Source organism: Eupeodes corollae, chromosome 1 (genome assembly GCF_945859685.1).
Source record: "Eupeodes corollae chromosome 1, idEupCoro1.1, whole genome shotgun sequence".
NCBI lineage: Eukaryota > Metazoa > Arthropoda > Insecta > Diptera > Syrphidae > Eupeodes > Eupeodes corollae.
The window spans coordinates 123,128,848-123,152,148 of record NC_079147.1 but is presented as its reverse complement, the minus strand read 5'-3'; the positions used below and the strand labels follow the sequence as shown (position 1 = coordinate 123,152,148).

Sequence of the window (23,301 nt, the reverse complement as noted above, 5' to 3'; positions counted from 1 at the left end):
AGAGATCGGTTCCATCCAGGATGGAGGTGTCTTGCTCACATCCTGGAGGGAGTGTGCGACTGCCCTGATGAACACTTTCTTTCCCAGGGGTGTGCAGTCGGAGAGTCTGCCTCCAGACTCACCTCCTGCATCCCCTATGGTGACGGAGGGTGAAATAGGTAGTGCTGTAGCCAGACTTAAATCGAGGAAGTCACCGGGTTTTGACGGACTGACCGGAAAAATGGTGAAAGCCATTTGGATGGCAGTACCTGAATACCTGATGGCTATTTACTCGAGCTGCGTCAGGGAAAATTACTTTCCCCTGGAATGGAAGTGTGCTAGGGTGATAGTACTTCTGAAGTCTAACGATAGGGTCAGGACTAACCCCAGATCCTATCGTGGCATCAGCCTCCTTCCAGTACTTGGAAAAGTGCTGGAAAGGGTCCTGGTGGACAGACTAATGGAGTGCATCCCCGAGCAGACACCATTTCAGTTAGGTTTTAAACCAGGGCGTAGTGTCGAAGATGCGTGGTTGCTCGTTAGGGACTCCGTTGATAGGTCAGTCGATAAATATGTCCTTGGAATATTTATCGACTTCCGAGGTGCATTCGACTACCTGGATTGGGCCAGCGTCGAACGGAGATTGGTGGAGGTAGGGTGCAGAGAGATTGTTATCTGGAGGAGTTACTTCTCTGGAAGGACTGCTCACGTTGTCTGTCCCAGTGACTCCGTGACGGTAGGTGTAGAGAGGGGGTGTCCACAGGGGTCCATTGGGGGACCATATATTTGGAACCTAATGATGGATCCTCTGCTACAGCGCCTCTCCTCTTGGCAGTAGTACTGTAAGTGCATCGCCTACGCTGATGACCTTCTTGTCCTCGTTGAAGGCCAGTCTCGTGCTGCGCTGGAAAACCGTGGCACGGAGGTTATGGGCATGGTAGGTGCCTGGGGAACGAGTGTTGGGGTTGAGGTGGCTGTAGAAAAGACATCCATGATGCTTCTCAAAGGCAGCCTATCGAGGAATAGGAACCCAGTTGTAAGGGCAGGTGGAGTGAGCCTAAGGTACGTGACACAAGTCAGGTATCTTAGAATCACGGTTGGTGAGAGGATGAGCTTCTATCCGCACATAGAGCGGGTGAGGGCGAAGCTCACCTCTCTTGTGCCGGCAGTTGGCAGGATGTTGAAGTGTGACTGGGGCCTGTCCAGTCGTGCAGCACGTACCATATATAGTGGACTGTTTGTGGCTTGCGCTGCATTCGGTGCCACTGTATGGTACGATGTTGCTAAGACGAAGACGGGCAGAAGCAGAATCCTCACTTGCCAGAGGATAATGCTCCTTGCTTCACTCCGCGTCTGTAAGACTGTCTCGACCGAAGCCTTACAAGTATTAGCAGGTGTGCCTCCTCTTGACCTGGAAGTGATACGGCAAGGTATTGCTGGCAGGCTAAAGAGGCAGCAGCAACTCCCAGCTTCTGACTGGGAGGAATGCGCGGGAGCTCATGGGCTGTCAAAGCGTGAGCTGAAGGTTCTCCTGAGGGGAAGTGTGTTCTCCAGATGGCAATCTAGGTGGGATGAAAGTGATAAGGGGAGGACCACATACCGGTTCCTCCCCGAAGTGGGAAGGGCGTCGGAACGAGAGTACCTAGACTTCTCACTCTTCACGGGCTTTTTGCTGACTGGCCATGGTTCCTTGAACGCTTATTTGTGTGAGAGGACTCTGGCTAGCTCTCCGGAATGTGCGTGTGGAGCTGCGAGAGAGGACTGGGAGCATGTACTGGTTGAGTGTCCGCGATACGCCCGTTTCAGGGATCTTCCTGCTATGGGTGTTGTGCGGACAGATGACGTCTGGGACTTCAGTCGTGTCCTTTTCTCGAGGGACAGTCTAGCCATCTATGCTGATAGAGTTTTCCAGACTCAGCGGTTGTAGTGGCATTCTGTTGGTCCTTGTTGTAGACACTGCCGGGCAATCAGGGGTTCTCCCATAACTGGTCCTGTAGGCATGACAAGACTTTGTAGGAAGTCTTGAATGATTGCTCAGAGTTGGTATGGGGCATAGTACAGATCGCGGCTATGTTCTTCTGGGTCTCCTGGTGCTCTGTCAGGTAGAACTCTTTGGAGTCCATATTCCCTGGGGTTCCTTCTATTGGGTTCTGGGCGAGAGGGGGACTCTTCAGTTCTATCTTGACTCGGAGCTCAATGGTTGGTATTCCGGGTGGGTCTCTTGAGAGTTCGCAACTCCTCGAGCAATGGCCGGCAGATGGTTTGAGCGGGTGAGGGGCTTCACAGGCCTCAGCCTGACTCTGGCATTGTCGGCTATTGCTCTTCCAGCTTATAATGCCATGATGAGAGCGCCTCTTGTCCCAGGTTGTAATCTGGACAATAGGGCAGGATTCATGGCATATGGGTAAAGACGGGCAGTTGCTGGGGTGGGTGGGGGGCTTCACAGGCCTTAGCTTGACCCTGGCACTGCCAGTTGTCCTGTGATTATTGTACCTTGCTATGGTGAATGCGCCTTTTGCTCCAGGTGGGAATCTGGACAATTAGGGCAGGATCCATAGAACAAGGACAAGCAATGGAGGGAGTGCCTGACATGTGTGCTTGGATTACCTGGGGGTGCATAGTGACTGCGACTGTGAGTGAACTATCCAGTTGTAACCGGTAGTATTTGTTTTTTGTGTTGTGTTTTGTTGTAGTGTTGGCCGCGAATCGTCGTTTTCTGGGAGCTCGCAGCATGGATGAGTGCATGCGATGTTTGTTCGCACTCCCCAACAGGGAGTTTCTGTTGCTGGTTTGAACGGCTTGGCCCGTGCTTGCTTCGAGCCCATCCGTTGAGAGTCTGGGTAAAAGGGTGGTAAAATTGGGGGAGCTTTGCACACTTGGTTGTGGTTTCCTCCTCGGCCTTAAAACGGAGTGTGCATGCCTGAGGCTGCTAGGCCTCGAGTCTTAAGGGACTCATCTAGAAGTGACCTTAACGGTTGCGAAAGCTCCACCGGAAGCTATATTCTGGTACCACGGGAGACAGGAGCCCCTGGACCTGGCCGTTTCTGGTGTCTCATTGTCACTGGTCGGCCATGTCCAGCCTGTCTGAGAGGTAGGCCCCCTTGTGGGAGTATCGTGGTGGCTGTGGTTACCCAAAATCGCGGGAACGAATGGTATCCAGGGTTCCTGCCAACATCTAGGAATCCTGGGTACAAGAGGCGTTAGATAGGTCTCGCTCCTCAGCAAGGGGTGTGAACATGCCTTAACATGTTCACAGAATTGTACTGGGGGGGCGCAAGCTCCCCTGGGGCGCTGGTCGACGCTTTCCTTCGACTCCGTCAGAGTGGGTAGGCCCACCGTGGAATTAAGCCATAACAGGCAGGCGTCCACGTTAAGCCTTCTTATATCTGACGCCCTTCTCCATCAATTGTGTAAGTACGTATCGAAACATTCATATCGTAGTCAACTAGCTTAATCTTCATCTTCTAGGTGTAAAGAGTTTACTACCAGTATGCAGTTCTGCAAGAGACGCAAGAAAAACAAGAATACAATCGCAGGAATACTCAAAAATTGTCCAACCTTGACTGTAAGAGAGTTCAAATTTTAAATCTTTTTTGCTCCTAAGAATCGCACTGGCTTAACGGTGGCAATCATTCGGAGGCAATCATTTGGAGGCAAATGAGCTGGCCCGACAAGAATCCCCAAGAAGCCAAACAGATTCAGATCAGTCTCTCGGCAGCTACTGACGATGTCGGCGAGTGGAATCCATCGATTTTCACACAGAAAATCAACATCAAAAAAAGTAAGTCAACTTCCATTTAAGATTTCTTTGTTAATGAAAATTAATTTCTTTATAGTCACGACAATTTAGCAGCGTCATGGTCAACCTGCCGATCAACTATTCACAGTGAATAACCTCCATTCGCAGCGGAAGCGATCTCTGCGTTGTCGACAATGCGAAAACAATGTCATCAAGCCGGAGTACCATCCATGATCGATCAAGTATCGCATTCAATTGCTTACTAACTACCATGTGCCCAACGTTCTGCTTGTGCGTTGTGAAAAGCCACTGAAGCCTGGCACCTCCACTGAATTGATCCTCAAGCTAACTAACCCAACGATGTACCATATGGCCACAACCATTATGAAACTGCCAACAAAGGAAGAGGAACGGCGAATGATCGACTTCGAATAAAAGTTCAACGAAAGGAACCAAAGTAAATAACAATCGAATTGTAAATTCTTATTCTATGTTGTTTCTCTTATTTTTTTTATAGTTTCACCACTTGAAGAAAGTCCAATAAAGTGACAATCAAATTGAACTTCACACCTGAAAAAGGACTGAAACCAGGCGATGATGTTACCCTTAGTTTCTTGATGAAATATTCTTTTGTGAATGCATACACACGCCCGAAAAGAAAGAACGTCAAAAACACGCATTATCATCGAAAGTTTTTGTAAAAGTTGGTCAAATTGAAGCCTAAATTATTTCTATGTATATCTAGAAAATAATCTTTTTTGCAAACAACTTGTTTATTTATTTTGAGCTATAGTGTAAATTTTGTATATATTGTATATTCTACTATTTCTTTGCAGACTAGGATTATTTTTATTCAAAATCATTTATGATTTACTTTACTTTAATAATAAAGGAATTTGTTTGTTGAATTCGGTTGAATCAAGTGAATTTTGAAGAATATACAAATGGTAATGTACAAATTGATCGGATCAGCCAATATAAAAAATTCCATTTCGGTTGTTTGGGGGCAGCACAACTCGAACCTTGAACAAAATGGGACCTACATAACTAAAATGTTCGTTGGAATTTTTACCCGCCCATTTAAACGATATAAATTTGATTAGATGAAAAGTACGAAACAAATTTAAGCGAAATATTGAAAAAATATTGTAGATTTGGAAATCATCACAATTACCACCAATTATAACGTTGAGTGCCGAATGGAATTTAAAAACATATTTGAATTAATTTCATTGTATTTAAAAAAATATATAAACATGATTAACTAACCAGGGAGTCTACATGTTAAATGATTTAAATTATTTATTTTTATCACAAAAAAGAATACAATATTATTATTAATGACTTTTAATTAATGTAAAATTGAATATGGATATAAGCTAAACAAATTGTTTTTATTCATATGCTCATCCTTGCCAACAGAAAGGAGACATTTAACATTTTGAACTAATAGATATAAATGGTATCTGATGTTTGTGGTGTTGAGTTAGTGTGATGTTAGTGCTAAGTTTTGAGTTCGCTATTGCTTGTTATAGAACCCCCAGCTGTGATGATTCTCATCGTATCAGCTGAAAGAAGATTTTTAATTATAAAATAAATTACCTCAAGCAGAAACATAACAATTTTCACTTACTCTCTGTTGTAAAACATTAAGCTTTTAGTGCCAGATCAAGAATGGATAGTCCAGGCTTTGGAAAAATCTTAACGATAGGATTTAGTTGTAGTTCAGTTCACCTAGTCCTTCAACATTTGCCTTGTAGAGCGCTTCTGTGACTTTTTCGGCTTGTTTTAGTCCCGCCTCTGAAAGAAAAAAACTTAAAAAGCTAAAAGAAGTGATTTATTTGTTTATTAAAAATCACCTCAATGGACTAGAAGCGTCATATCTTCAGCTAGAATCGTTTGTGTTTTTCTCTTCTCTGGTGATTTTTTGTGTTGTTCCATGAGAAATGCAATTTCTTCCAGTGGAATAAAACTACTTGAACAACGTGAACGACTTGAGAAGATTCTCGACTTCAGAATCTGGCATTTTCAAAAAGAACTGATAAAGAGAAAAAGGCGACGTTTTTTCTTCGTCCAGCCAAATACCATCGCCAGCAAATTTTCCGATCTTGTCTCCTTCTTCGTTGGTAACAAGAGGCAGTATTGAATTGAAGATATTGACGGCATTGAAAGCAATAAATCATAATTGAAAGAAGGTATTTCAATTAAATTCCAGAGACCTACAATTTAAATGAGAAAAATCGAAAAGTAAGATAGTTCTTATTTTATTATTTATAAACACATCCTCACCAACTACATCACAGAGTTCGCCAAAAAATGTAAAAGGAAGATATTCAAATGTGAATTTCTGCAAAAAAGAACATAGTGAAACAGATCAATTGGCCAATCCTCGGTGGTAGGTACTGTCTTGAAAAACTTACTGTAGATTAAATTAACTATTGTTCACATAATGAGGAAGGACTTGCATTCATTGCGATATTTCGGCTATCCGTAGCTGGCTGAAAGAAGTGCTTTGCATTGCAAAGATGGTGGCACATTACGTGAATGTGCTACTGCTATCACATGCTGCAATTAATTCAACTTGTATTTGTATTTGGCTTGGCTATGAATGACCACCAAGTAAAGAGATTCCTCAACTTTATAACAACTCTCGACTTGTATATCCATCTCGTCAAATGAAACATGTCAGATAAGTTGCAAAGCGAAGCTTTTCAGACTTCTGCGACATCGATCCCTTCGTTGTAATCGGCTCTTCTCATTCCTACAGGGTTAACAATGAGGATATAAGCCATCAGAATAGAGCGATTTGATCACCAGTCTTGTTGAGCAGTTTAATTTTTTACTAAAAAACAAAACAAAACAATATTCATATAATTTGAGTTAAAAATTAATATGAACACATTTACCTTCAATTTGTACCTATTCACTCCACAATAAATATGTCGGCGTTGCTGGCTTCCTACGCGGGGCTTCCACTTCCACTTTTCTTGTTGCAACGTAATCCTTGGTTTCTTCTTTATCTGAGGATTAAATTAAATTCAATATATATTTTTATTTCAATAAATTGATATTTTGTTTTACCTTCATTTGCTTTATTGATACTGAATTTTGGTTTGTTTACATTTTCGTTGAATTGTCAAAATACTCACCTCGCTGTTGATCTGTCAAAACTTGACATAACTCAAATTGGGATACGTTCGCATTACAGTTCTAGGGTGCGCTTATACTTTCAGCACGATTTTTTCTGTTTTTAGCGAAATTTTTCATAAAATACATAGAATTTGTGTGCCAAAAGCATTCAAATATTATTTTCAGCACAGTTTTCACTAAAAAGAAGTTGCAAAATTCATTTTTCTTGCAATATTGCATTCATTTTTCAATTTTTGAATTCAACGGATTTCTTTTTTGAACGTCTGAGTTCACCTCATAGTTTTTTCCCGGCGGTCGAGCAATGTGGGCACAAATTCCATTACAACTACATTCATAATGGCTTGGTCCCATAAGAAATGCACGGGACCACTAACACATGATTATCCTTATGGACAAAATCCTCCCAATTTAGCTTGTAGGCCGAAAGAGAACAAACCCATTAAGTCGGGACTCTAGATAATATATTTTCTCTATGGTGCTGATGCGTGTCGTGAAGCTCAAGTAACTGGTACAGATTTTGCTTCAATTCACCCCGGTCTTCGTATTGCAAGTTTAAGTTGAATCCGCATTTATCAGACAGCGTTTTCCATTCGAGCGCCCATTCCATCCTGACCTGTTTATTATAAACTTCGTAAGAATATTGGGTATTCTGTGCATAATGTAGCTTAAGAGTATAGTGGTATAAAGAAGGTAAACTTCTTCATATGAACGGTAACCCCATGTTTGGCAACTATAGCACATGATAGAGCGCATAATTGATTCGAAGACCGTGTATTTTGCTGAGGTCTTAATTTCATTGTTCCCGATTATATCTTTCCAAGAGGAATTTATAAGCTTTTTAGCGGAACCCAGTTTTTTCTCAAGGTGGAGAGAAAACTTCATGTTTGATTGCAGTATAACACCAAGGTATTTGTATTGTGTGACTTTTTTAATTGATTCACCATTTAGAAACCATTTTTCGCCGTTTTCCAATTTTGTTTGCCTGTTGCGAATGATGATAATTTTTGATTTTTCTAAATTTATTGAAAGGCTCCAGGTTTTACAATAAGTATTGAGTTTATTAATCATAAGTTGAAGACTCTGCGGAGATTCAGCAAACAAAACGATGTCGTCAGCATAAAGAAGCACTTTATTTCTTATTTCTGTTACGCATACTCCAGGAGGTAGATGAGAAGAGATATCGTCAATGAACAGTGAAAACAATATTGCACTCAGAAGACAGCCTTGCTTCACTCCTGATGTTGTGTTATACCAATCTGACATACTTTTGCCATCCCACACCGATTGTCGAGTATTTTGGTACATATTTCTGAGGACTTTTAAGAGCTTCGTAGACAATCCTTTCTGTGACAGCTTGAAGAACAATGCATTGCGATCAATAGAGTCAAAAGCTGCTTTAAAGTCGACACAAAATATGTATAATTTTTTATTTTGTTTCAGAAAATGTTGGGCAATGGTCGTCACAGTGAAAATATTGTCTATTGTTGAGTACTCTTTCCGAAAACCTGCTTGATACTCACTCAATACTTCGTTTCTTTCTATGCATTCCTTTATTCGATTAAGTAGAATTGCTGAGAAAATTTTTGCTGTTGAGTTCATAAACGATATACCCCTGTAGTTAGATGCCAAATTAACATCACCTTTTTTATAGATCGGGTACACTATAGCATCTTTAAATTCCTGAGGCACTACACCGGTTCCGAAGATGAAATTGAAGGCGTCAAGCATGTGCGTTAGGAACTCGATAGGAGCATTTTTGTAAAATTCGTTAGGGATTCGATCAGGACGAGGTGCTTTTCTATTGTTAGAGCTATAAAGACTCAATCGTAGCTCATTTAGAGTTATTTCCCTATCAAGTACATCATCTTCGACCAGTGGTTCTGCGTAGTGAAAGTTGTGCTCTTCCAATTAGCATGGATTCAGGAGTATTTTGAAGTATTCGGCCAGTTTTCCTGCCGTTAAGTGTATCCCACAAATAAAGTTTAGGCCTTTTAGTGACTTTATTTTTGCCCAAAAGCCTTTGGTATCTCTTGTACAGGAGAGCTCTATAGCTAATGTATTGTAGTAATGTTTGCGTTTATAAAGGCATAATTCTTTATAATTTTTATTTGCGGTGATATATTTTCCTCTTAGGGTTTCGTTATGATCAATGTCGTTCCTTAATCTTCTAAGCAGATCAAAAGATAGCTTTCTTGCGGTGAAGCATTCTTTGTCGAACCATTTTTGGAGGTAGTTATAAGATTTTGATGTGGTAGAATTTATGTGTATGACTTCCTTTATAGATTTGATTAAAAAACGTATTTTTTCCTCGTTTCGAACTTCCAATGTAGTTAAAAAGGTTATGTTGATCTGGTTCAGTAACTTTGCTGCATACATTTCTTTTGAACTATCCTTCCAGACGAGTTTTGGGGGTAGCGCCATTTCGTAGTGATATGAGGGGTTGTTTAGTCTGAGTTCTACTAAAAGAGGCATATGGTCAGAGAATGTTTTTACACCTACTTCGAAGGACGATGTGATTTTTAACCATTCACTTCAAATTGCACAGAAATCAATTACTGATTTTCCTGATCGTCTAATAAATGTAAATTCTCCTAGTGAATCATTTTTAATACAGCCATTAAGAATAAAAAGATCATTTGTTTGACACATTTTCATAAAAATTCTACCATTTCTGTTGACTGTTTGGTCTTTAGAATTTCGTGTTTTTGCTATATCTATGCCTATAAAATTATTTTCGTCCAAAACTATCTATTTATTTCCTATCCGAGCATTAACGTCACCGATCAGCATTACATTTTGAGACTGCAGTGTGTGAAGACAATCATCAAGCGCATTGAAATCATTATCCCACAAAATGCAATTTGGATACGTGAGCACAATAAAGTACTTTTTACTCAGGTTGTTGATTACAAGACATGTTTGATCATTTACTACGGTAAAGTTGCCATTGACTTTACTTTTAAAGCCAAACAAAGATCCACCTATCGCTCTACCAAAATTGTGCTCACGAGTGGCAGTTATCCAGTGTAGCTGAAATATTTATTAAAATTCTCTATTTGTTCACTTACTAAAAAAGTCTCAAATAGAAAGAAAACATCATGTTCTTTTACAAATTTAGAAAAATCTACAAATAATAATTTTTTACCTAAACCAGCTACATTATAAGAAACTAATTTAATTGTACTTTCTTTAAATTCTTAAAACTACTACTTGCTAGACAGACGGCAACGCTGTTTTAGTTGTTTTTCTGCTTCTGTTTCTGTTGCGAGGTTGTAGATGGCGCTGGCTCGTTTGACATGATGACAGTGGATTGTTGTGACACTTCGACGACAGGTGTTTGTTTTGATCGAGAATTGTTTACAAAATCAAGATCACCTGGATTTATATCACCAAACATCTCGTTAATTACCTCCAAACCATCGCGGCTGCCACACGCGGCTGTTTTTATATATATTGTCTTTTTTATATTTTTTTTTCTTTTTTTTCTTTTTTTTATATTCAATGTTTTTTTATTTTTTGTTTTTGAATTTTTTAATTTTTTTGTTGTATTTTTGTTTTGCCATCATGCCTATTCTACTTAAAACGAAACCCTAAAACTATAGAACAGGTATGTAAGCCGGCCAAGGCTTAAAACCAGATCCCGACTACCCACTATCAAGTGCCGATTGAAGCCACCAAAACTGGATCTCCTTCTTCACCCTATCAGTTCGGTCCCGTTCGGACATAGCCCTACTCAACCGAAGTAGCTCTGCTCCGCCTTGTGCCATGCATCCCGATTGAACGGGAGTCGCGTATCCACGGTTCGTCTTCTGACAAGGTAGATTGGCGGAACTGCCAACTGTAGCAAATTACCTTCACTCTGGGGTCAAGCTGACTGCTAAAAAACAGCCGTTTCGTCAGAGCAGAGGCTCCTCTGGCCCTGGTCAGAGCAGTATTTATATGTCTGTCGAAATATAAATACTGATCTAACCAGATACCTAGGTATTTCACTACACTTTTGCTCGCTAATGGCTGCCTGTGAAGATCAATGATGACCATCTTGCGCCAATTCTTGCACGTATCCCTCGTGGCCTTAGCCAACGGAGTCCGGAACAGAATTGTCTCCGACTTCTGGACATTTATTTTCAGTTTCCAGTCGTCGCAATATCGCTGAATCTTGTCGAAATCAAGCTGCAAGAGAATTCTAATAATCTCAACCTTTCGGGCCGTAGATCGTCGGCGTACGCAATTGCCTCTGCAGACGCCACCTCCACTGGGCTACCGTTTAGTTATGTTAAACAGCGTCACTACTTAACTGCCAAACACTACAAATGCACTTTGTTTTAAAATGAAATTAAGAATTAACTAACACTTGTTTTCTCTTTGAAAGTCAAAGTCAGTTTTGTATGTACTATGTTAGAATTACATGCAAAATAGAAAGCTAAGTGCATTGTGTTTAGAACTAACTTGAATCGCCATAAGAATACCCCTGCAAATTACCCTAATCATGACCCAAGAATCGTGAGCCGGCAACCTTCACGTAGTGAAAATGTCCGATTTGGAATTTGGCTCGTAAAAGAATGACAACCCAAACGACTTAAAAAGCCACATACATATTTTCAACCAATTTATCAACTTACGAGACTTAATTATAACCTTATCAATTTCATTTTGCGTTTGTTAAACAGAAGGCTCATGATAGCAATATTACTTTAAAGTAAGTTTTACTTAAGTAAAAACTTTGAAAGCACTAGTTATTGTTTTTTTCAGCACTTAAACAAAACGAAGCGGTATTGCAACAAAATCTGCAATGAAAATCGATTTAACTCTGCCGTTCATTTGTAGCCCGTCAAAATGCTGAAAATATCATCCACTGGTAATCTACGTTCATCGTGGCAGCTAGTTTTAAAACAAAGTTGTAGTGCATTTAAATGCTATTATTTATTTTGAAAAAAAAACACAAAAAACTTTGAAAAACTAAATTAAATATTTAAAAGAAAAACACATTTTTTTTGGTTTGCATAAATTGTATCTACTCAAGTCAAATATTAAATTAGTGAATTATAACGTCATATTTGTGTTTAATTTTGTTTACACTTCAGAATTTCAGAAAGTAGTAAGCTTATAGCAAGCGTCAAACTACGATCAGAGGCTCATCATAAGTGCATGTGTTAGTTGTTAGTAAGAAATAATACAAATATACACGCACAAAATACAAAACAAAATTAGCATTTAACTATTGCAGAACAAAAAATAAAATGAGAACGTTTACGATAGTAGAGCACTGGTTCTAAACAATGATTTTAATCCCACCTTATTTAAATTTAAATCTATCGTTGAACAGTTTAAGTTATATAAAATGCTCATTCGACCTAAAGCTTCATTCTTGCCATAGTTAGTTCTATGGAAGTCAATATGTATAAAATCAAATGTGCGCAGGTGATGAGTTCCGCCCGGTAGTTCAAATCTCAAATGTACACAAGATAGCAAATAAGGTGCATGGAACAGAAATGTACACCCAAATCTTTAAATGTGGAGACACGACAGAGTTTTTGCTGTGATATACAGTAGTCAAATACGTTACTGATTAGTTTTTTAGTGAAAGTTATAGTCTGGCATTTTAAAGGGTTGAGTAAAAGGCTATTTTTCCCACACCAAAATGTGAAACTATCAATATCGGCCTGTAAAAGAATACGATCATGGTTGGACTTTATTATTTTGAAAATCTTCATATCGTCAGCAAAAATGAGAAGTTCACTTGAGCGTAGACATGACGATACATCGTTAATAGACAGGATGAACAAAAAAGGGCCAAGATGGCTTCCCTGGGGAACACCAGATTGAGCAACAAAAGGTTCAGAATGACAATTTCTAAATTTTACCTCGCAGGATCTGTTTTTAAGGTATGACTTAATCCAAGCTAGAAAAATGGTGGAAAACCAAGAGCCTTAAGTTTAAATAAAATAATTCCGTAACTAAGTTGGTCAAAAGCTTTAGAAAAGTCAGTGTATACACAGTCAACTTCATAACCTTGTTCTAAAGCGTTTGAACATATGTTTGAGAATGTGAGGAGATTAGTAACGGTTGATCTTTTTTTTCACAAAACCATGTTGCTGTTCGCAAATGATATTTTTACTAAAATATGCTACGCTTTCACAAACAACTTGTTCAAATACTTAAGGAATGCAAGAAAGCTTTGCAATGGGCCTGTAGTTGCTTATATCCGACTTGTTACCTTTCTTTAAAATTGGTGTTAGAAATGACTTCTTCCATATATTTGCCTGTTTAGTCATCATTCAACGCAGATAAAAGATCAAGGACCGTACTCTGTAGCACAGGTATGTGACTACAGCTAGTTTGCGAAAAAGTGTGAAGATTATGAAAATATACTTCATCGACTTCTTGAGGGCTATTAACAAATGACTCACGGAAATTCATTGCGAAAGCGTTACAGATATCAAAAGTTTTATCTAACGAAAGGTTCTTGTAAGTGAAGTTAACCAGAGAGCCATCTGATTTTTTCTTTGAGTTTACAAAATTCCAAAATTTTTTAGGATTCTCTTTCAAAGAGGTGCCCATATCAGTAACATAACAAGCATATAAAAAATTAGAAAGAGATTTAAATTGGTTAAAGAGTTCAACATAAAAAGGGAAGTGGACTGAAGACAGAGTTTTGAGATACGTTTTCCATGCCTTATTTCTTTTGTTATGCAGTAAACGCAATTCTTTCGTGTACCAAGGATGGCTAAAGTTTGTAATTCTTGATTTCTTTATCGGTACATTTTTTTCAAAACAATAATTAAGGATCCTATAAAAAGTTGAAACTGCTTAGTCAATGTTAGAAAATGCTAGTGTATCAGCAATTCCAGAAATGGTTAAATCTTCAGTCAACTGCTGGAAATTGGCTCTTATGAAATCAAAATTATATAAGCAATCAAAAGAATTACTGTGATTAGTAATGTGATTACTTAAGTCAAAAAAAATGTCCAAAGGGTGGTGATATTTGTCAATATTAGTGATTCCTGATCTAGATTCTAGAACAAGAGTACTAATCGCGTCAGAAGAAAACACTAAATCGAGAATTCGATTTTTTGAGTTTTGAAAACAGCTTGTTTTCTGTAAGTCAGTAAGAAGGACTTTATAGAGAAGAGATAGTTCCATTTGTGAAGAAGAAGGAGAGGCTTCAAGGCAGGATTCGTCTTCGGATGGAATCCAGTCAATGTGTGGTAAATTAAAATCACCTAAAAGTAAGATATTGGTGTTAGAGCTGGACAAATTTATAAGATAGTCTAATGCCAAGGAGAGATCGTTATAAACAGACTCCAAACTTTTTGGAGGAATGTAAACGTTTAAAATGAAAAAAGTCTTAGTCTGTACCATTATCTTTACACATACAAGTTCAATTGATAATACAAATGGAAAAGATACAGAAGAAGAGAAATATGTATTTTTTACCGCTATGAGAACACCTACACCTAAATCCTTTGCATTACCAACATGACGATCGTTTCTGTAAACTTCGAACTCTTGACTAAAAAGTTCTGTGTCGGAAAAGATTGAATTAAGCCACGTTTCCGCCAAAACGAATACGTCGTGTGGAAATGATTGTGAGTATAGAAAAATGTCAGTAGTCTTGCAACGAAGTCCCCTTACGTTTTGGTAGAAGAGCCCAAGATTGTTAAGTTTTTTGATTTGTTTTTTAAAGAAACACCCTGTGTTTGACTTTAAGTAAACTTTTTGACTGAAGTCTCTGCGGGCCATATATTTGGGTTGCAAATAGAATCAAAGTAAGTGGGATTCGTTATTAATTTAAAAGAGGAAACAAAGCTTTTTGGTTTACTGATCTTAGTACACCTGATAGATGAGCTGGAAGGAATGCTCTTGGTAGATACTAAGTGGGAAGTTATTTTTGTCAAATAATTAAAATAAACGAATAAGCTGTATAAAGTATATTTTTTCTTTATTGAGGGATTAAGCACACAATATTTGTAATTATTATTTTTCTTATGTTTTGGTTCATCACGTTGGTGTGTATTCTTTCGCGATTTCATGTGAGTCTTCATTTGACTCTACGTAAAGTTTTAAAAACTTTCATAATGATCCTTTATGGTTTTAAATAGTTTGTTTAAGAGTTAATTGTTGATGCTGATTAGGATTACGAACACGAAATTCGATTTTAGCTACAGAACTGTTTTTCAAATAATCGTGAGTCACAAATCAAGAAGTCTTCATGTTTAATGATTTAAATAATTCCTTATCACTAAAAAAGATTACAATATTATTGTTAAGGACTTTAAACAAATATGAAATTTAATGTGGATATAATTTAAACAAATTGTTTTTATTCATATACTCAACCTAGCCAACGAAAAGGAGACATATATTTTGAACTGAGCGATTCCAAATCGATATGTATGCTTTATTGAAGCCACATCAGGCGTTCGGACACTATGAACAAAAGAAAACATAAGAAATTAGCAACTAGCAAAAAAACTTGTAAGAACACGTCCAAGTGAGTTCCGATGTTCGTATTTTCCTATCGAAAATGTGTAAAAATGCGAACATTGGAATTCATTTGGCCTTGTCCTTGGAACAATAGTGTACCTACAGGAATGGTTTATACCTTCCTGGAATCCTTGAAGTGTGAGTACACACTTTGCATTCACACTTTTTAGTAAAAAACAAAACAACTTAAAAAACACGTCCAAGTGAGTTCCGATGTTCGTATTTTCCTATCGAAAATGTGTAAAAATGCGAACATTGGAATTCATTTGGTCGTGTCCTTGGAACAATAGTGTACCTACAGGAATGGTTTATACCTTCCTGGAATCCTTGAAGTGTGAGTAAAAACTTCGCATTCACACTTTTTAGTAAAAATCATAAAAACTTGTAAGATCATGTCCAAGTGAGTTCCGATGTTTTTTTTTCCTATTAAAAATGTTTAAGCATTTTTTCATTAATTTTTTTTTCGGCTGACTTGGAGTTAATAAAACACTATTAAAATTTGCATTCGGCTTTTAATTGTTCGTGGAACCAGTTCCATTTTCTTTTTTATTATTATTTGAATATATAAAAATCCATTCGTACACAAAAATGAATATCGAAAATCTAACAATATTTCTTTCTAATTGCGAAATCAATGGATTCCAGGACGCTGACCATTTTGCCACGAGTTTATTGCTTGGAATCTTCCTTGATTTCCGTTGGAATTGAACCACACTGACCGAACATGAACTCCAATTCATCGGTGGTCAATTTTTAACCACGAAGCTCCAAGGCACCAATGAATTGCTTTCTCATTTGGGCTTCAAAATAGATAAACACTGTTGGCAGATGCTTTTCTGTTAAATTTGGGATGCAGGTGGTGGCTATGGACCGCAGGAACTGTTGCATATGGTGGTGTATGACCGAACAGAGCGGCACACCGTTTGTGTACAAATGCAACACAACCAAGATACCTTCTCCAGATTTGGTCACTTCGTTGACGTAATCTTGTCTGAAAATTGCCCATACTGAACCGAAAAGAGCCTTGTCCGCGAATGTTCGCATCTATGCCAATCGTTTGTGAAGATATACCTCGCGAACACTTTCGTCTAGGGAGTCTTCAGATTCGTCCATGTTCATGTCTTCGATATTTTCTGCTTGTCACCACCAGTTCGCTTCTCAAAGGCATTCTCGGGCATGGGTGGAAGGATACCTTTTGCCCGGAAGACATCATTCCATTCGGAATCTTCATTTGGATCCTGCATTTTTAAACAAATTAACAAAACAACAAATGCTTCATTTGACAGCTAAAATCAAATCTAAAATTCTCACCACAGCAATTAAATTAAAAAAAAAACTGTCAAAACAAGTTAATGCACCGCATCGAATTGTTGTTGGATTTCACATTTCAAAATGGACGTAATGTCAAAATTGCAAATACAACAATGTAAACGAATGGGTGTTGGAGGGTAAAACGTACGAAAGATTCCGGTCTTTATATGGTGTGTCTATGTTGTAGATTTGGAACATCATTATATTTTTTTGAAAAAAAAACTACTTTATGAATTAAGAGAGCCACGAAAAGCCTTATATGTAAATGAGTGCCTTCTATTTAAAAAAAAATAATACCTTTAAAAACTAAATTGATGAAGTAATTCCTGGAGTTGGGTTTAAATTAAATTGAATATGTTGACGGCATAGACAGCAATATATCATTGGTGAATTTGAAGGCATTTAAGTTAAGTTCGAAGACATACAAGTTAAATAAAAAACAGAGACAAAATTAAGATAGTTCCTATTTTATTATTTATACAAATATTCTTACCAGCTACTTCCCTTGCTTCACTCGTATTGAAGATATCATAACGATGGACTTGTGTAGACTGCAATCCTTTGCCTGTCAGTCGCTGGCTTAAAGAAGTACTTTGCATTGCACAGATGGTGACTTAACTCAAATTGGCCCACAATTGCATTGCAATTCTATGGTGCGTCTATACTTTTTATAAAAATAATAGAATTTGTTTGCCAAACGCAGTCAAATATTATTTTCAGCACAGTTTTCACTAAAAAGAAGTTGCAACATTCATTTTTCTTGCAATATTCCATTAATTTTTCAATTTTTGAATTCAACGGATCTCTTTTTTGTACGGCTTAGTTCACCCCGTAGTTTTTTTCCCTGCCATCGAGCAATATGGGCACAAATTCCATTACAACTACATTCATAATGGCTAGGTCACATAAGAAATGCACGGGACAACTAACACATGCTTATCCTTATAGACAAAATCTTTCCACTTCTCCGCCATCTTTGGTTTTTTAGTTAGAAAAAAGAATTGAACTTAAATATTTTGAACAATCATTTCAAGTACCTAATTGATAATTGTTTTGGTTTTTCATTGTAACACATATTTATTGTTAACTATTCTTTTCCTTCTTTTACTTTGCCACTTTAACTAAACAACATTTAAAAAGTTGATCATATTTTTGTAATATTAATTATATATGTAATTCCAAAATTGTATACTCTTTTTTCTCAATGTCTTGATAATATTCTGCAGATGGCCATGCTTGTAAGCTTTTTCTATTGTAAATTATTATGTTTCGTTTTTAATGAATACAAATTTACTTATTTCTGTTGTGGCTCTACAAGCATGGATTTAGATCTAGAAGGTGAAGATAAGGCAAGTTGATCACGATATGATTGTTTCGATTCGCACTTACACAACTGAATCTCATGTGCTGTTGCAGTCTATGAAACAAGATGTTGCTTTAGTTGCAGTTGCAAGTCTTTTTGTCGGCTTGTATAATGTTTCTTTGCAGCAAATGAATGGGCAAAGGAATTAAAAATATCCGTGTTAAGATTACTCGTAAGTAAATTAATGAACTTACCTGATTTGCCTGCATACTCTGCCGTTGCTGTTGCCGCTGTTAAGTCATTTCAAAACTGGGCTGTTCACTATTGAATGTCAAAGCTTTCCCCTGTACCATTGAATTGGATTTCACAAAGTCGATGACATAGTTGTAGCTGAGGATGGTTGCTAATTCGTAATTGAAGTAGTAATTCTGGTGCTGTTGTTTCATTCCATGAATCTTACTATTGGCAGAGACGTTGACACCTCTATTTTCAACTACTTCACCCACCATAGCCAGAGAGAAAACTACTGTATTATCTAAAATATACTGGATTGATTTATTTTACATTGAATTATAAAAGGCGGAAATAATAAAGTTCTAGTTTCTATGTTTATAGTTATTCAGGTTAAGCCCTTAACTTTGATTTGCATTTATTAATAAATAGCCTAAAAAGTTTAGCATACATCTATGAATAAGCCACAATGCACTTTCAGAAAAACTGTAGTAAGAACTTTCCTTCACAGATTTTTCCTTGTCGCTATATAACTGAAAGATATGATATAAATAGTTAGAACTGAAAGACATAAGACTTAAATTTTGGTTGAAGAACAAATTTGTATATTCATTTCACAAAACCACTGACCTAGCGAGAATACAAATATTTTTACTATTATACAAAAGTACTTTTCGGCTTATGTAGTTAAGTCTTTAAAAGCAACATACTAGCTTAGTGGAAAGCAGTAAGAATAGCTTATCACCTTTGCACAATGAAAATTGGCAACAGAAGTAACAAGTTGACGTTTTTTTTATTTAGTCTCTACTTTAATTACTTATTTTCAGCATTTTGGAAATGTCGTGAGTAATGTAAAGAAAATAAAGAACGAGTACAAACAAATAAAATAGGAATGGAAAAATGAGATGAGTATATACAAATGTTTTCAATGTTCCTGAGTTGTTTTATTTTTATAATCCATGTTTACATTTTATAGCCACTGAGGCAGATCTCACCGATCATGATACAGCAGCAATTGAGTGTAGAAATATATACTTTACTGCAACAGGCTTCGAACAACTATTCACAAATAATGGCCAGAGTCTGTGGTTAAAAACGTTTATATTAAGACAAATCTAATATAAAATAAAATCACCTGAGGACTAACGCCTTCATTTTGAGCAAACCTTCCAAACTTCTCGAGAGAAGTTGCTTTCTTTATCAGTGTTTGTAATCGGCAGCACCCGAAATGAAAACACTAAGTAGATGCTTATAAAATCAATTTTTATTCTTAAGTACATCTTCTTGACAGAGTTGGTAGTAAAGTATATTATAATAGCAATCCATAGCTGAAACAAAGCAATATAAATATTCTTTTGTTTACGAGATTCTTTTTTAAACGTACCTACTTGAGCTCCGATTTCAATAAGTCTCATTGTTTTCTTCTGATTCCTGGTGTATCGTTTTTTCAATTAAATGAACTTGTAGCTCTTGATCGTTAAGGTTTTTGATCTAAAAAGAAATACATTCTGTTAAATGTTGTTTACGCCAGGTCAGGATCCGCATCCTCAATCCTAAATAAGAAAATAAGAGAACAACCAAATTAAATTCACTGCCTCATTGTTGGTCTATATGGAAATTCTCCATACCTTAGTGGAGAGATTATATGGGTTCTGGGTTTTTTGTATTGTCGTTTTAGTTGGTTGAATTGTTAAGTTGCATGTGAATGAAACTTTGTTTTATGGCCGTGTTAAGTTTTCATTACTGATGGTTAATACATGTCATTGCGGTGGTTAGGTGATTTTTTTTATATGTTTTGTTGTTTCTTCGTTATTATGTGTATGGATGTTTGTAGTGTTCTGGTATCATGTGGTTATGTTTTACATGTCTAACCCATTTCGACCGTGAACCACACCCTTGGTTCTTGGGACACTGATACCCCTATTCTTTTGGAAGTGTACTAATACCTACGTGGTCTCCCACTATTTGAGTGTAATAATGTTGGTTGAGATATACACTGTGTCTATTTGTGGATCGGATGATGTGTTCCTATTAGAGGTACAATATATCATCCGAATACTTTTTTTGCCTGTATTGGTTTGATGGTGATTTCAGCTCACCCTCATTTGGCCGGTTACCACATAGCAGAGCGAGGTGTATAATTTCAATTCAAATTAAAAAAGTACTTATGAAGAACCGTTAAAAAAAGGGATTTTTGGTAAGAGTCTAACTGTCCATTTGTTTTAAATCACAGAAAATAAGATAAAGAAAAATATAATTATTTGTTTTAGAAAAAAGTGCCTATCAAGATAAAAATTGATACAAGTGAAAAGAAAGTATGGAGTGGAATCGAAGTGACATAAAAGAAAAAAAAAGAGTAAAGAACAAGAAAAGGTGGTGATTGTTTTGAATTTCCATAGTTTAAGCAGAGAAAGTTATTTATTTGTCTGTATTTTATTTGTATGCTATTTTAATTCTTTTAATTAATGCGAATTAATCTGCGGAGTTCTGGGCCACCGCCCGAAAAAAGGGAAGAAAAGAATGAATGGGGTTACGCAAGCTGTGGAAGAAATTGACTGGCACTGCACCAAATGTATTGAAGAGATTAAACAAAATGCAGTGCGTACTACAACCTCGAATGCAAAAGTTCGTTGAGAGAGTGCTGAGAGTGCTCCAAAGCAATGCAGACCGTTGTCAAACACTGATTTTCATCAAGCCTTAAACAAATCGACAACGTCGAAATGAAGAATAACTAAAATTAAACTAAATAAATTAGAAGAAGAGCGCAAGCTTGAGCAACAATATTTAGATACAAAATATGCAATTCAGGAGAATTTTGACTCTGATGATTATGACATTTCAGTGACAACTTCAATTGACAGCTGTAGTCGTGTTCAAGACTGGATACGCAAAACAATTATAGATAGGAGAACAGACATAAGAATTCTGATAATGAAAATAGAGTAGGATTAGGGTCGGCAACGAGTTTGGTTCAAAATGATGATGATAAAAGAAATAAATTAGGGGTGAAAGGGAGTTTAGCTCCAATTCTAAAGGAATCTGAAATTGCGCCAAGACAATTTTTGTCTAAGGAACAAATTAATTTCACAGGGTGACCCTAAGAGTAACCGCTTTTTATAAGCTGGTGGAAGAACACATATAAATATTCTTTTGTTTACTGATTACCGAAATCAGAAGCTAGCCTCCACCCAAATACGAAAAATAAGAGACTTTAATATTTAATTTTAATTTTGTTGGGGATTGACAACATGTGTCGCGTGATGGAGGTCACTGACCTTGCAGCTCAAATTAAATTGTGGATTATACAAACAAAGCGTTTCGTGTGTTAACTTGTCGGTTTTTAACAACTAGCTTTCCAGCTATGCTACAGCCGTTTCAGAAGTAATACATAGCGTTTCCCAGTCATTCCAAAATAAAAGTAAAAAAAAAATAGTGCCTTTATTAAAGTTCAAAAAATCAAATGGGGTGGAGCAACAGTCCGTTGTGAACCAGGGCCTAGTGACTTACAACTCTCAACCATTCCTGTGTGCGAGTACTGTTGTCAGGAATGGAAGGGACCTACAATTTTGGGCCGAATCCGAACGGCTAGTTTTGAGAAAGCACTTTTTCATGACAAGAATTACTCTTGAAGGATTTGTCAATTCCTCGCAAGAGGCAGTACCCGCAAAAATTATTTTTTTAAATTAAGGTGGCACAGGCAGGGATTGAACCCAGACCCCTTGCATGACAGTCCAACGCACTAACCATCATGCTACGGGTACTACTTTTATTAAAGTTCACCAAGAAGAAAAACCTCAGTCTCAATGACATGGCTGTCGTCGTTACCCATCATCCCAACTATGTAGCGTTTCAGGATGCACCTTCCGACGTAACGCACTTTTGAACAACGACGAAATCCAGCTAAACATGGCAGCGTTGATTTACGAGTATATGGTCGTTATAGTGAAACGACATTGCGTACCAAGCTTATTGTCCAAAATCGTTCCGGTCAGGGTGCATTTCAACAAAAAATTTATCGAAACCTTCGACTTATTGTCGAAGAACTTGCATTCTCTTTGGAAGTTAGAGGTACACAGAATAATTCTGTCTTTGGTGGACCGCTAGTACACATCGGCGAGAGGAAACATCAATGAAAATCACTTTCGGAATGTCGGCTGGTGGTAGCAATCGAAAATATTTACTTGCAAACGCACTTAAAGTTAAATTGTTGGATCTTCCAAGACAATCACTCGATTTCAACAGTTTGACATATCGTGTTACAAACTTAAATGGATTACCAATAAAATCGTATTCCACCGCCAAGCCACAGATTCTATTCGGTCTGCAACACTGGCTGCTAGGTATGCCTTTAAAGATTCGAGAAGGTGAAGATTTTCAGCCATCCCCAATTAAGACCAGATTAGGATGGATTCTTTATGGCGTTGCCTTAGACAAAGACACATCAAAAACAGATCTCATTGCAAACATTAATATTCATCTTTGCGACTGTCAAAAGCAAATTGATTGACAGATTCATTAAGCGGTAAAAAAATATTTCTCGTTGGAGAATTCGGGAACACATGTTACAAAACGAAGTCTTTCTGATGAAGATCATAAAGCAATGCAACAGTTGGAAGAAAAAACTATTTTCTTGGGTGACTCTGCTTTGGAAATATTAACATTTACATTTGCCGGACAATAAAGTCATGGCCGAAAGAAGATAACGATTGTTGCGGTAAAATTTACCACAACAAGTTTCACTATCCTATCTCATATCCTTTTTCCTTTTTTAACCTTCCTTCCGTCGTTGCGGCTCCAAAATATTTTAAGAGTTCAGTAGAATCCTGCTTTCCATCAGTCAGTGACCTGCTCTTATTGTATTTTGGAAAAGCAAACAAAACAGGTTTCAATTGTAATACGGTTGTGTGACAGAGGGTCCACATATTCACTTTAGAAATTTGTGACGGGCGGTCACAAGATACACAATTGTGTGACAGGTGGTTCACACAAGGACAAAAACGAAAGCGTGCATCCTTTGTATAATTGGCACACCAACCTAAAATTAGTATGGCTTAATGCCCAACGTAAAGTGTCGGAATACTAAGTAAGGTCACCTTGCGATGTG

At 37.4% G+C, this 23,301-nt stretch overlaps 1 long non-coding RNA gene and 1 pseudogene across 1 annotated transcript; both read right to left on the bottom strand.

Moving 5' to 3' along the window:
• Positions 1–14,748: 14,748 nt before the first annotated feature.
• LOC129942266 (viral IAP-associated factor homolog) lies at positions 14,749–19,101 on the bottom strand (annotated as a pseudogene).
• Positions 19,102–19,291: 190 nt separating this feature from the next.
• Positions 19,292–20,073, bottom strand: LOC129942268 (uncharacterized). Its single transcript, XR_008781008.1, has 3 exons — positions 19,826–20,073; positions 19,582–19,750; positions 19,292–19,525 (listed from the first exon to the last, which is right to left on the bottom strand). It is a non-coding gene; the product is annotated as an uncharacterized LOC129942268 (long non-coding RNA).
• Between the last annotated feature and the right edge of the window lie 3,228 nt (positions 20,074–23,301).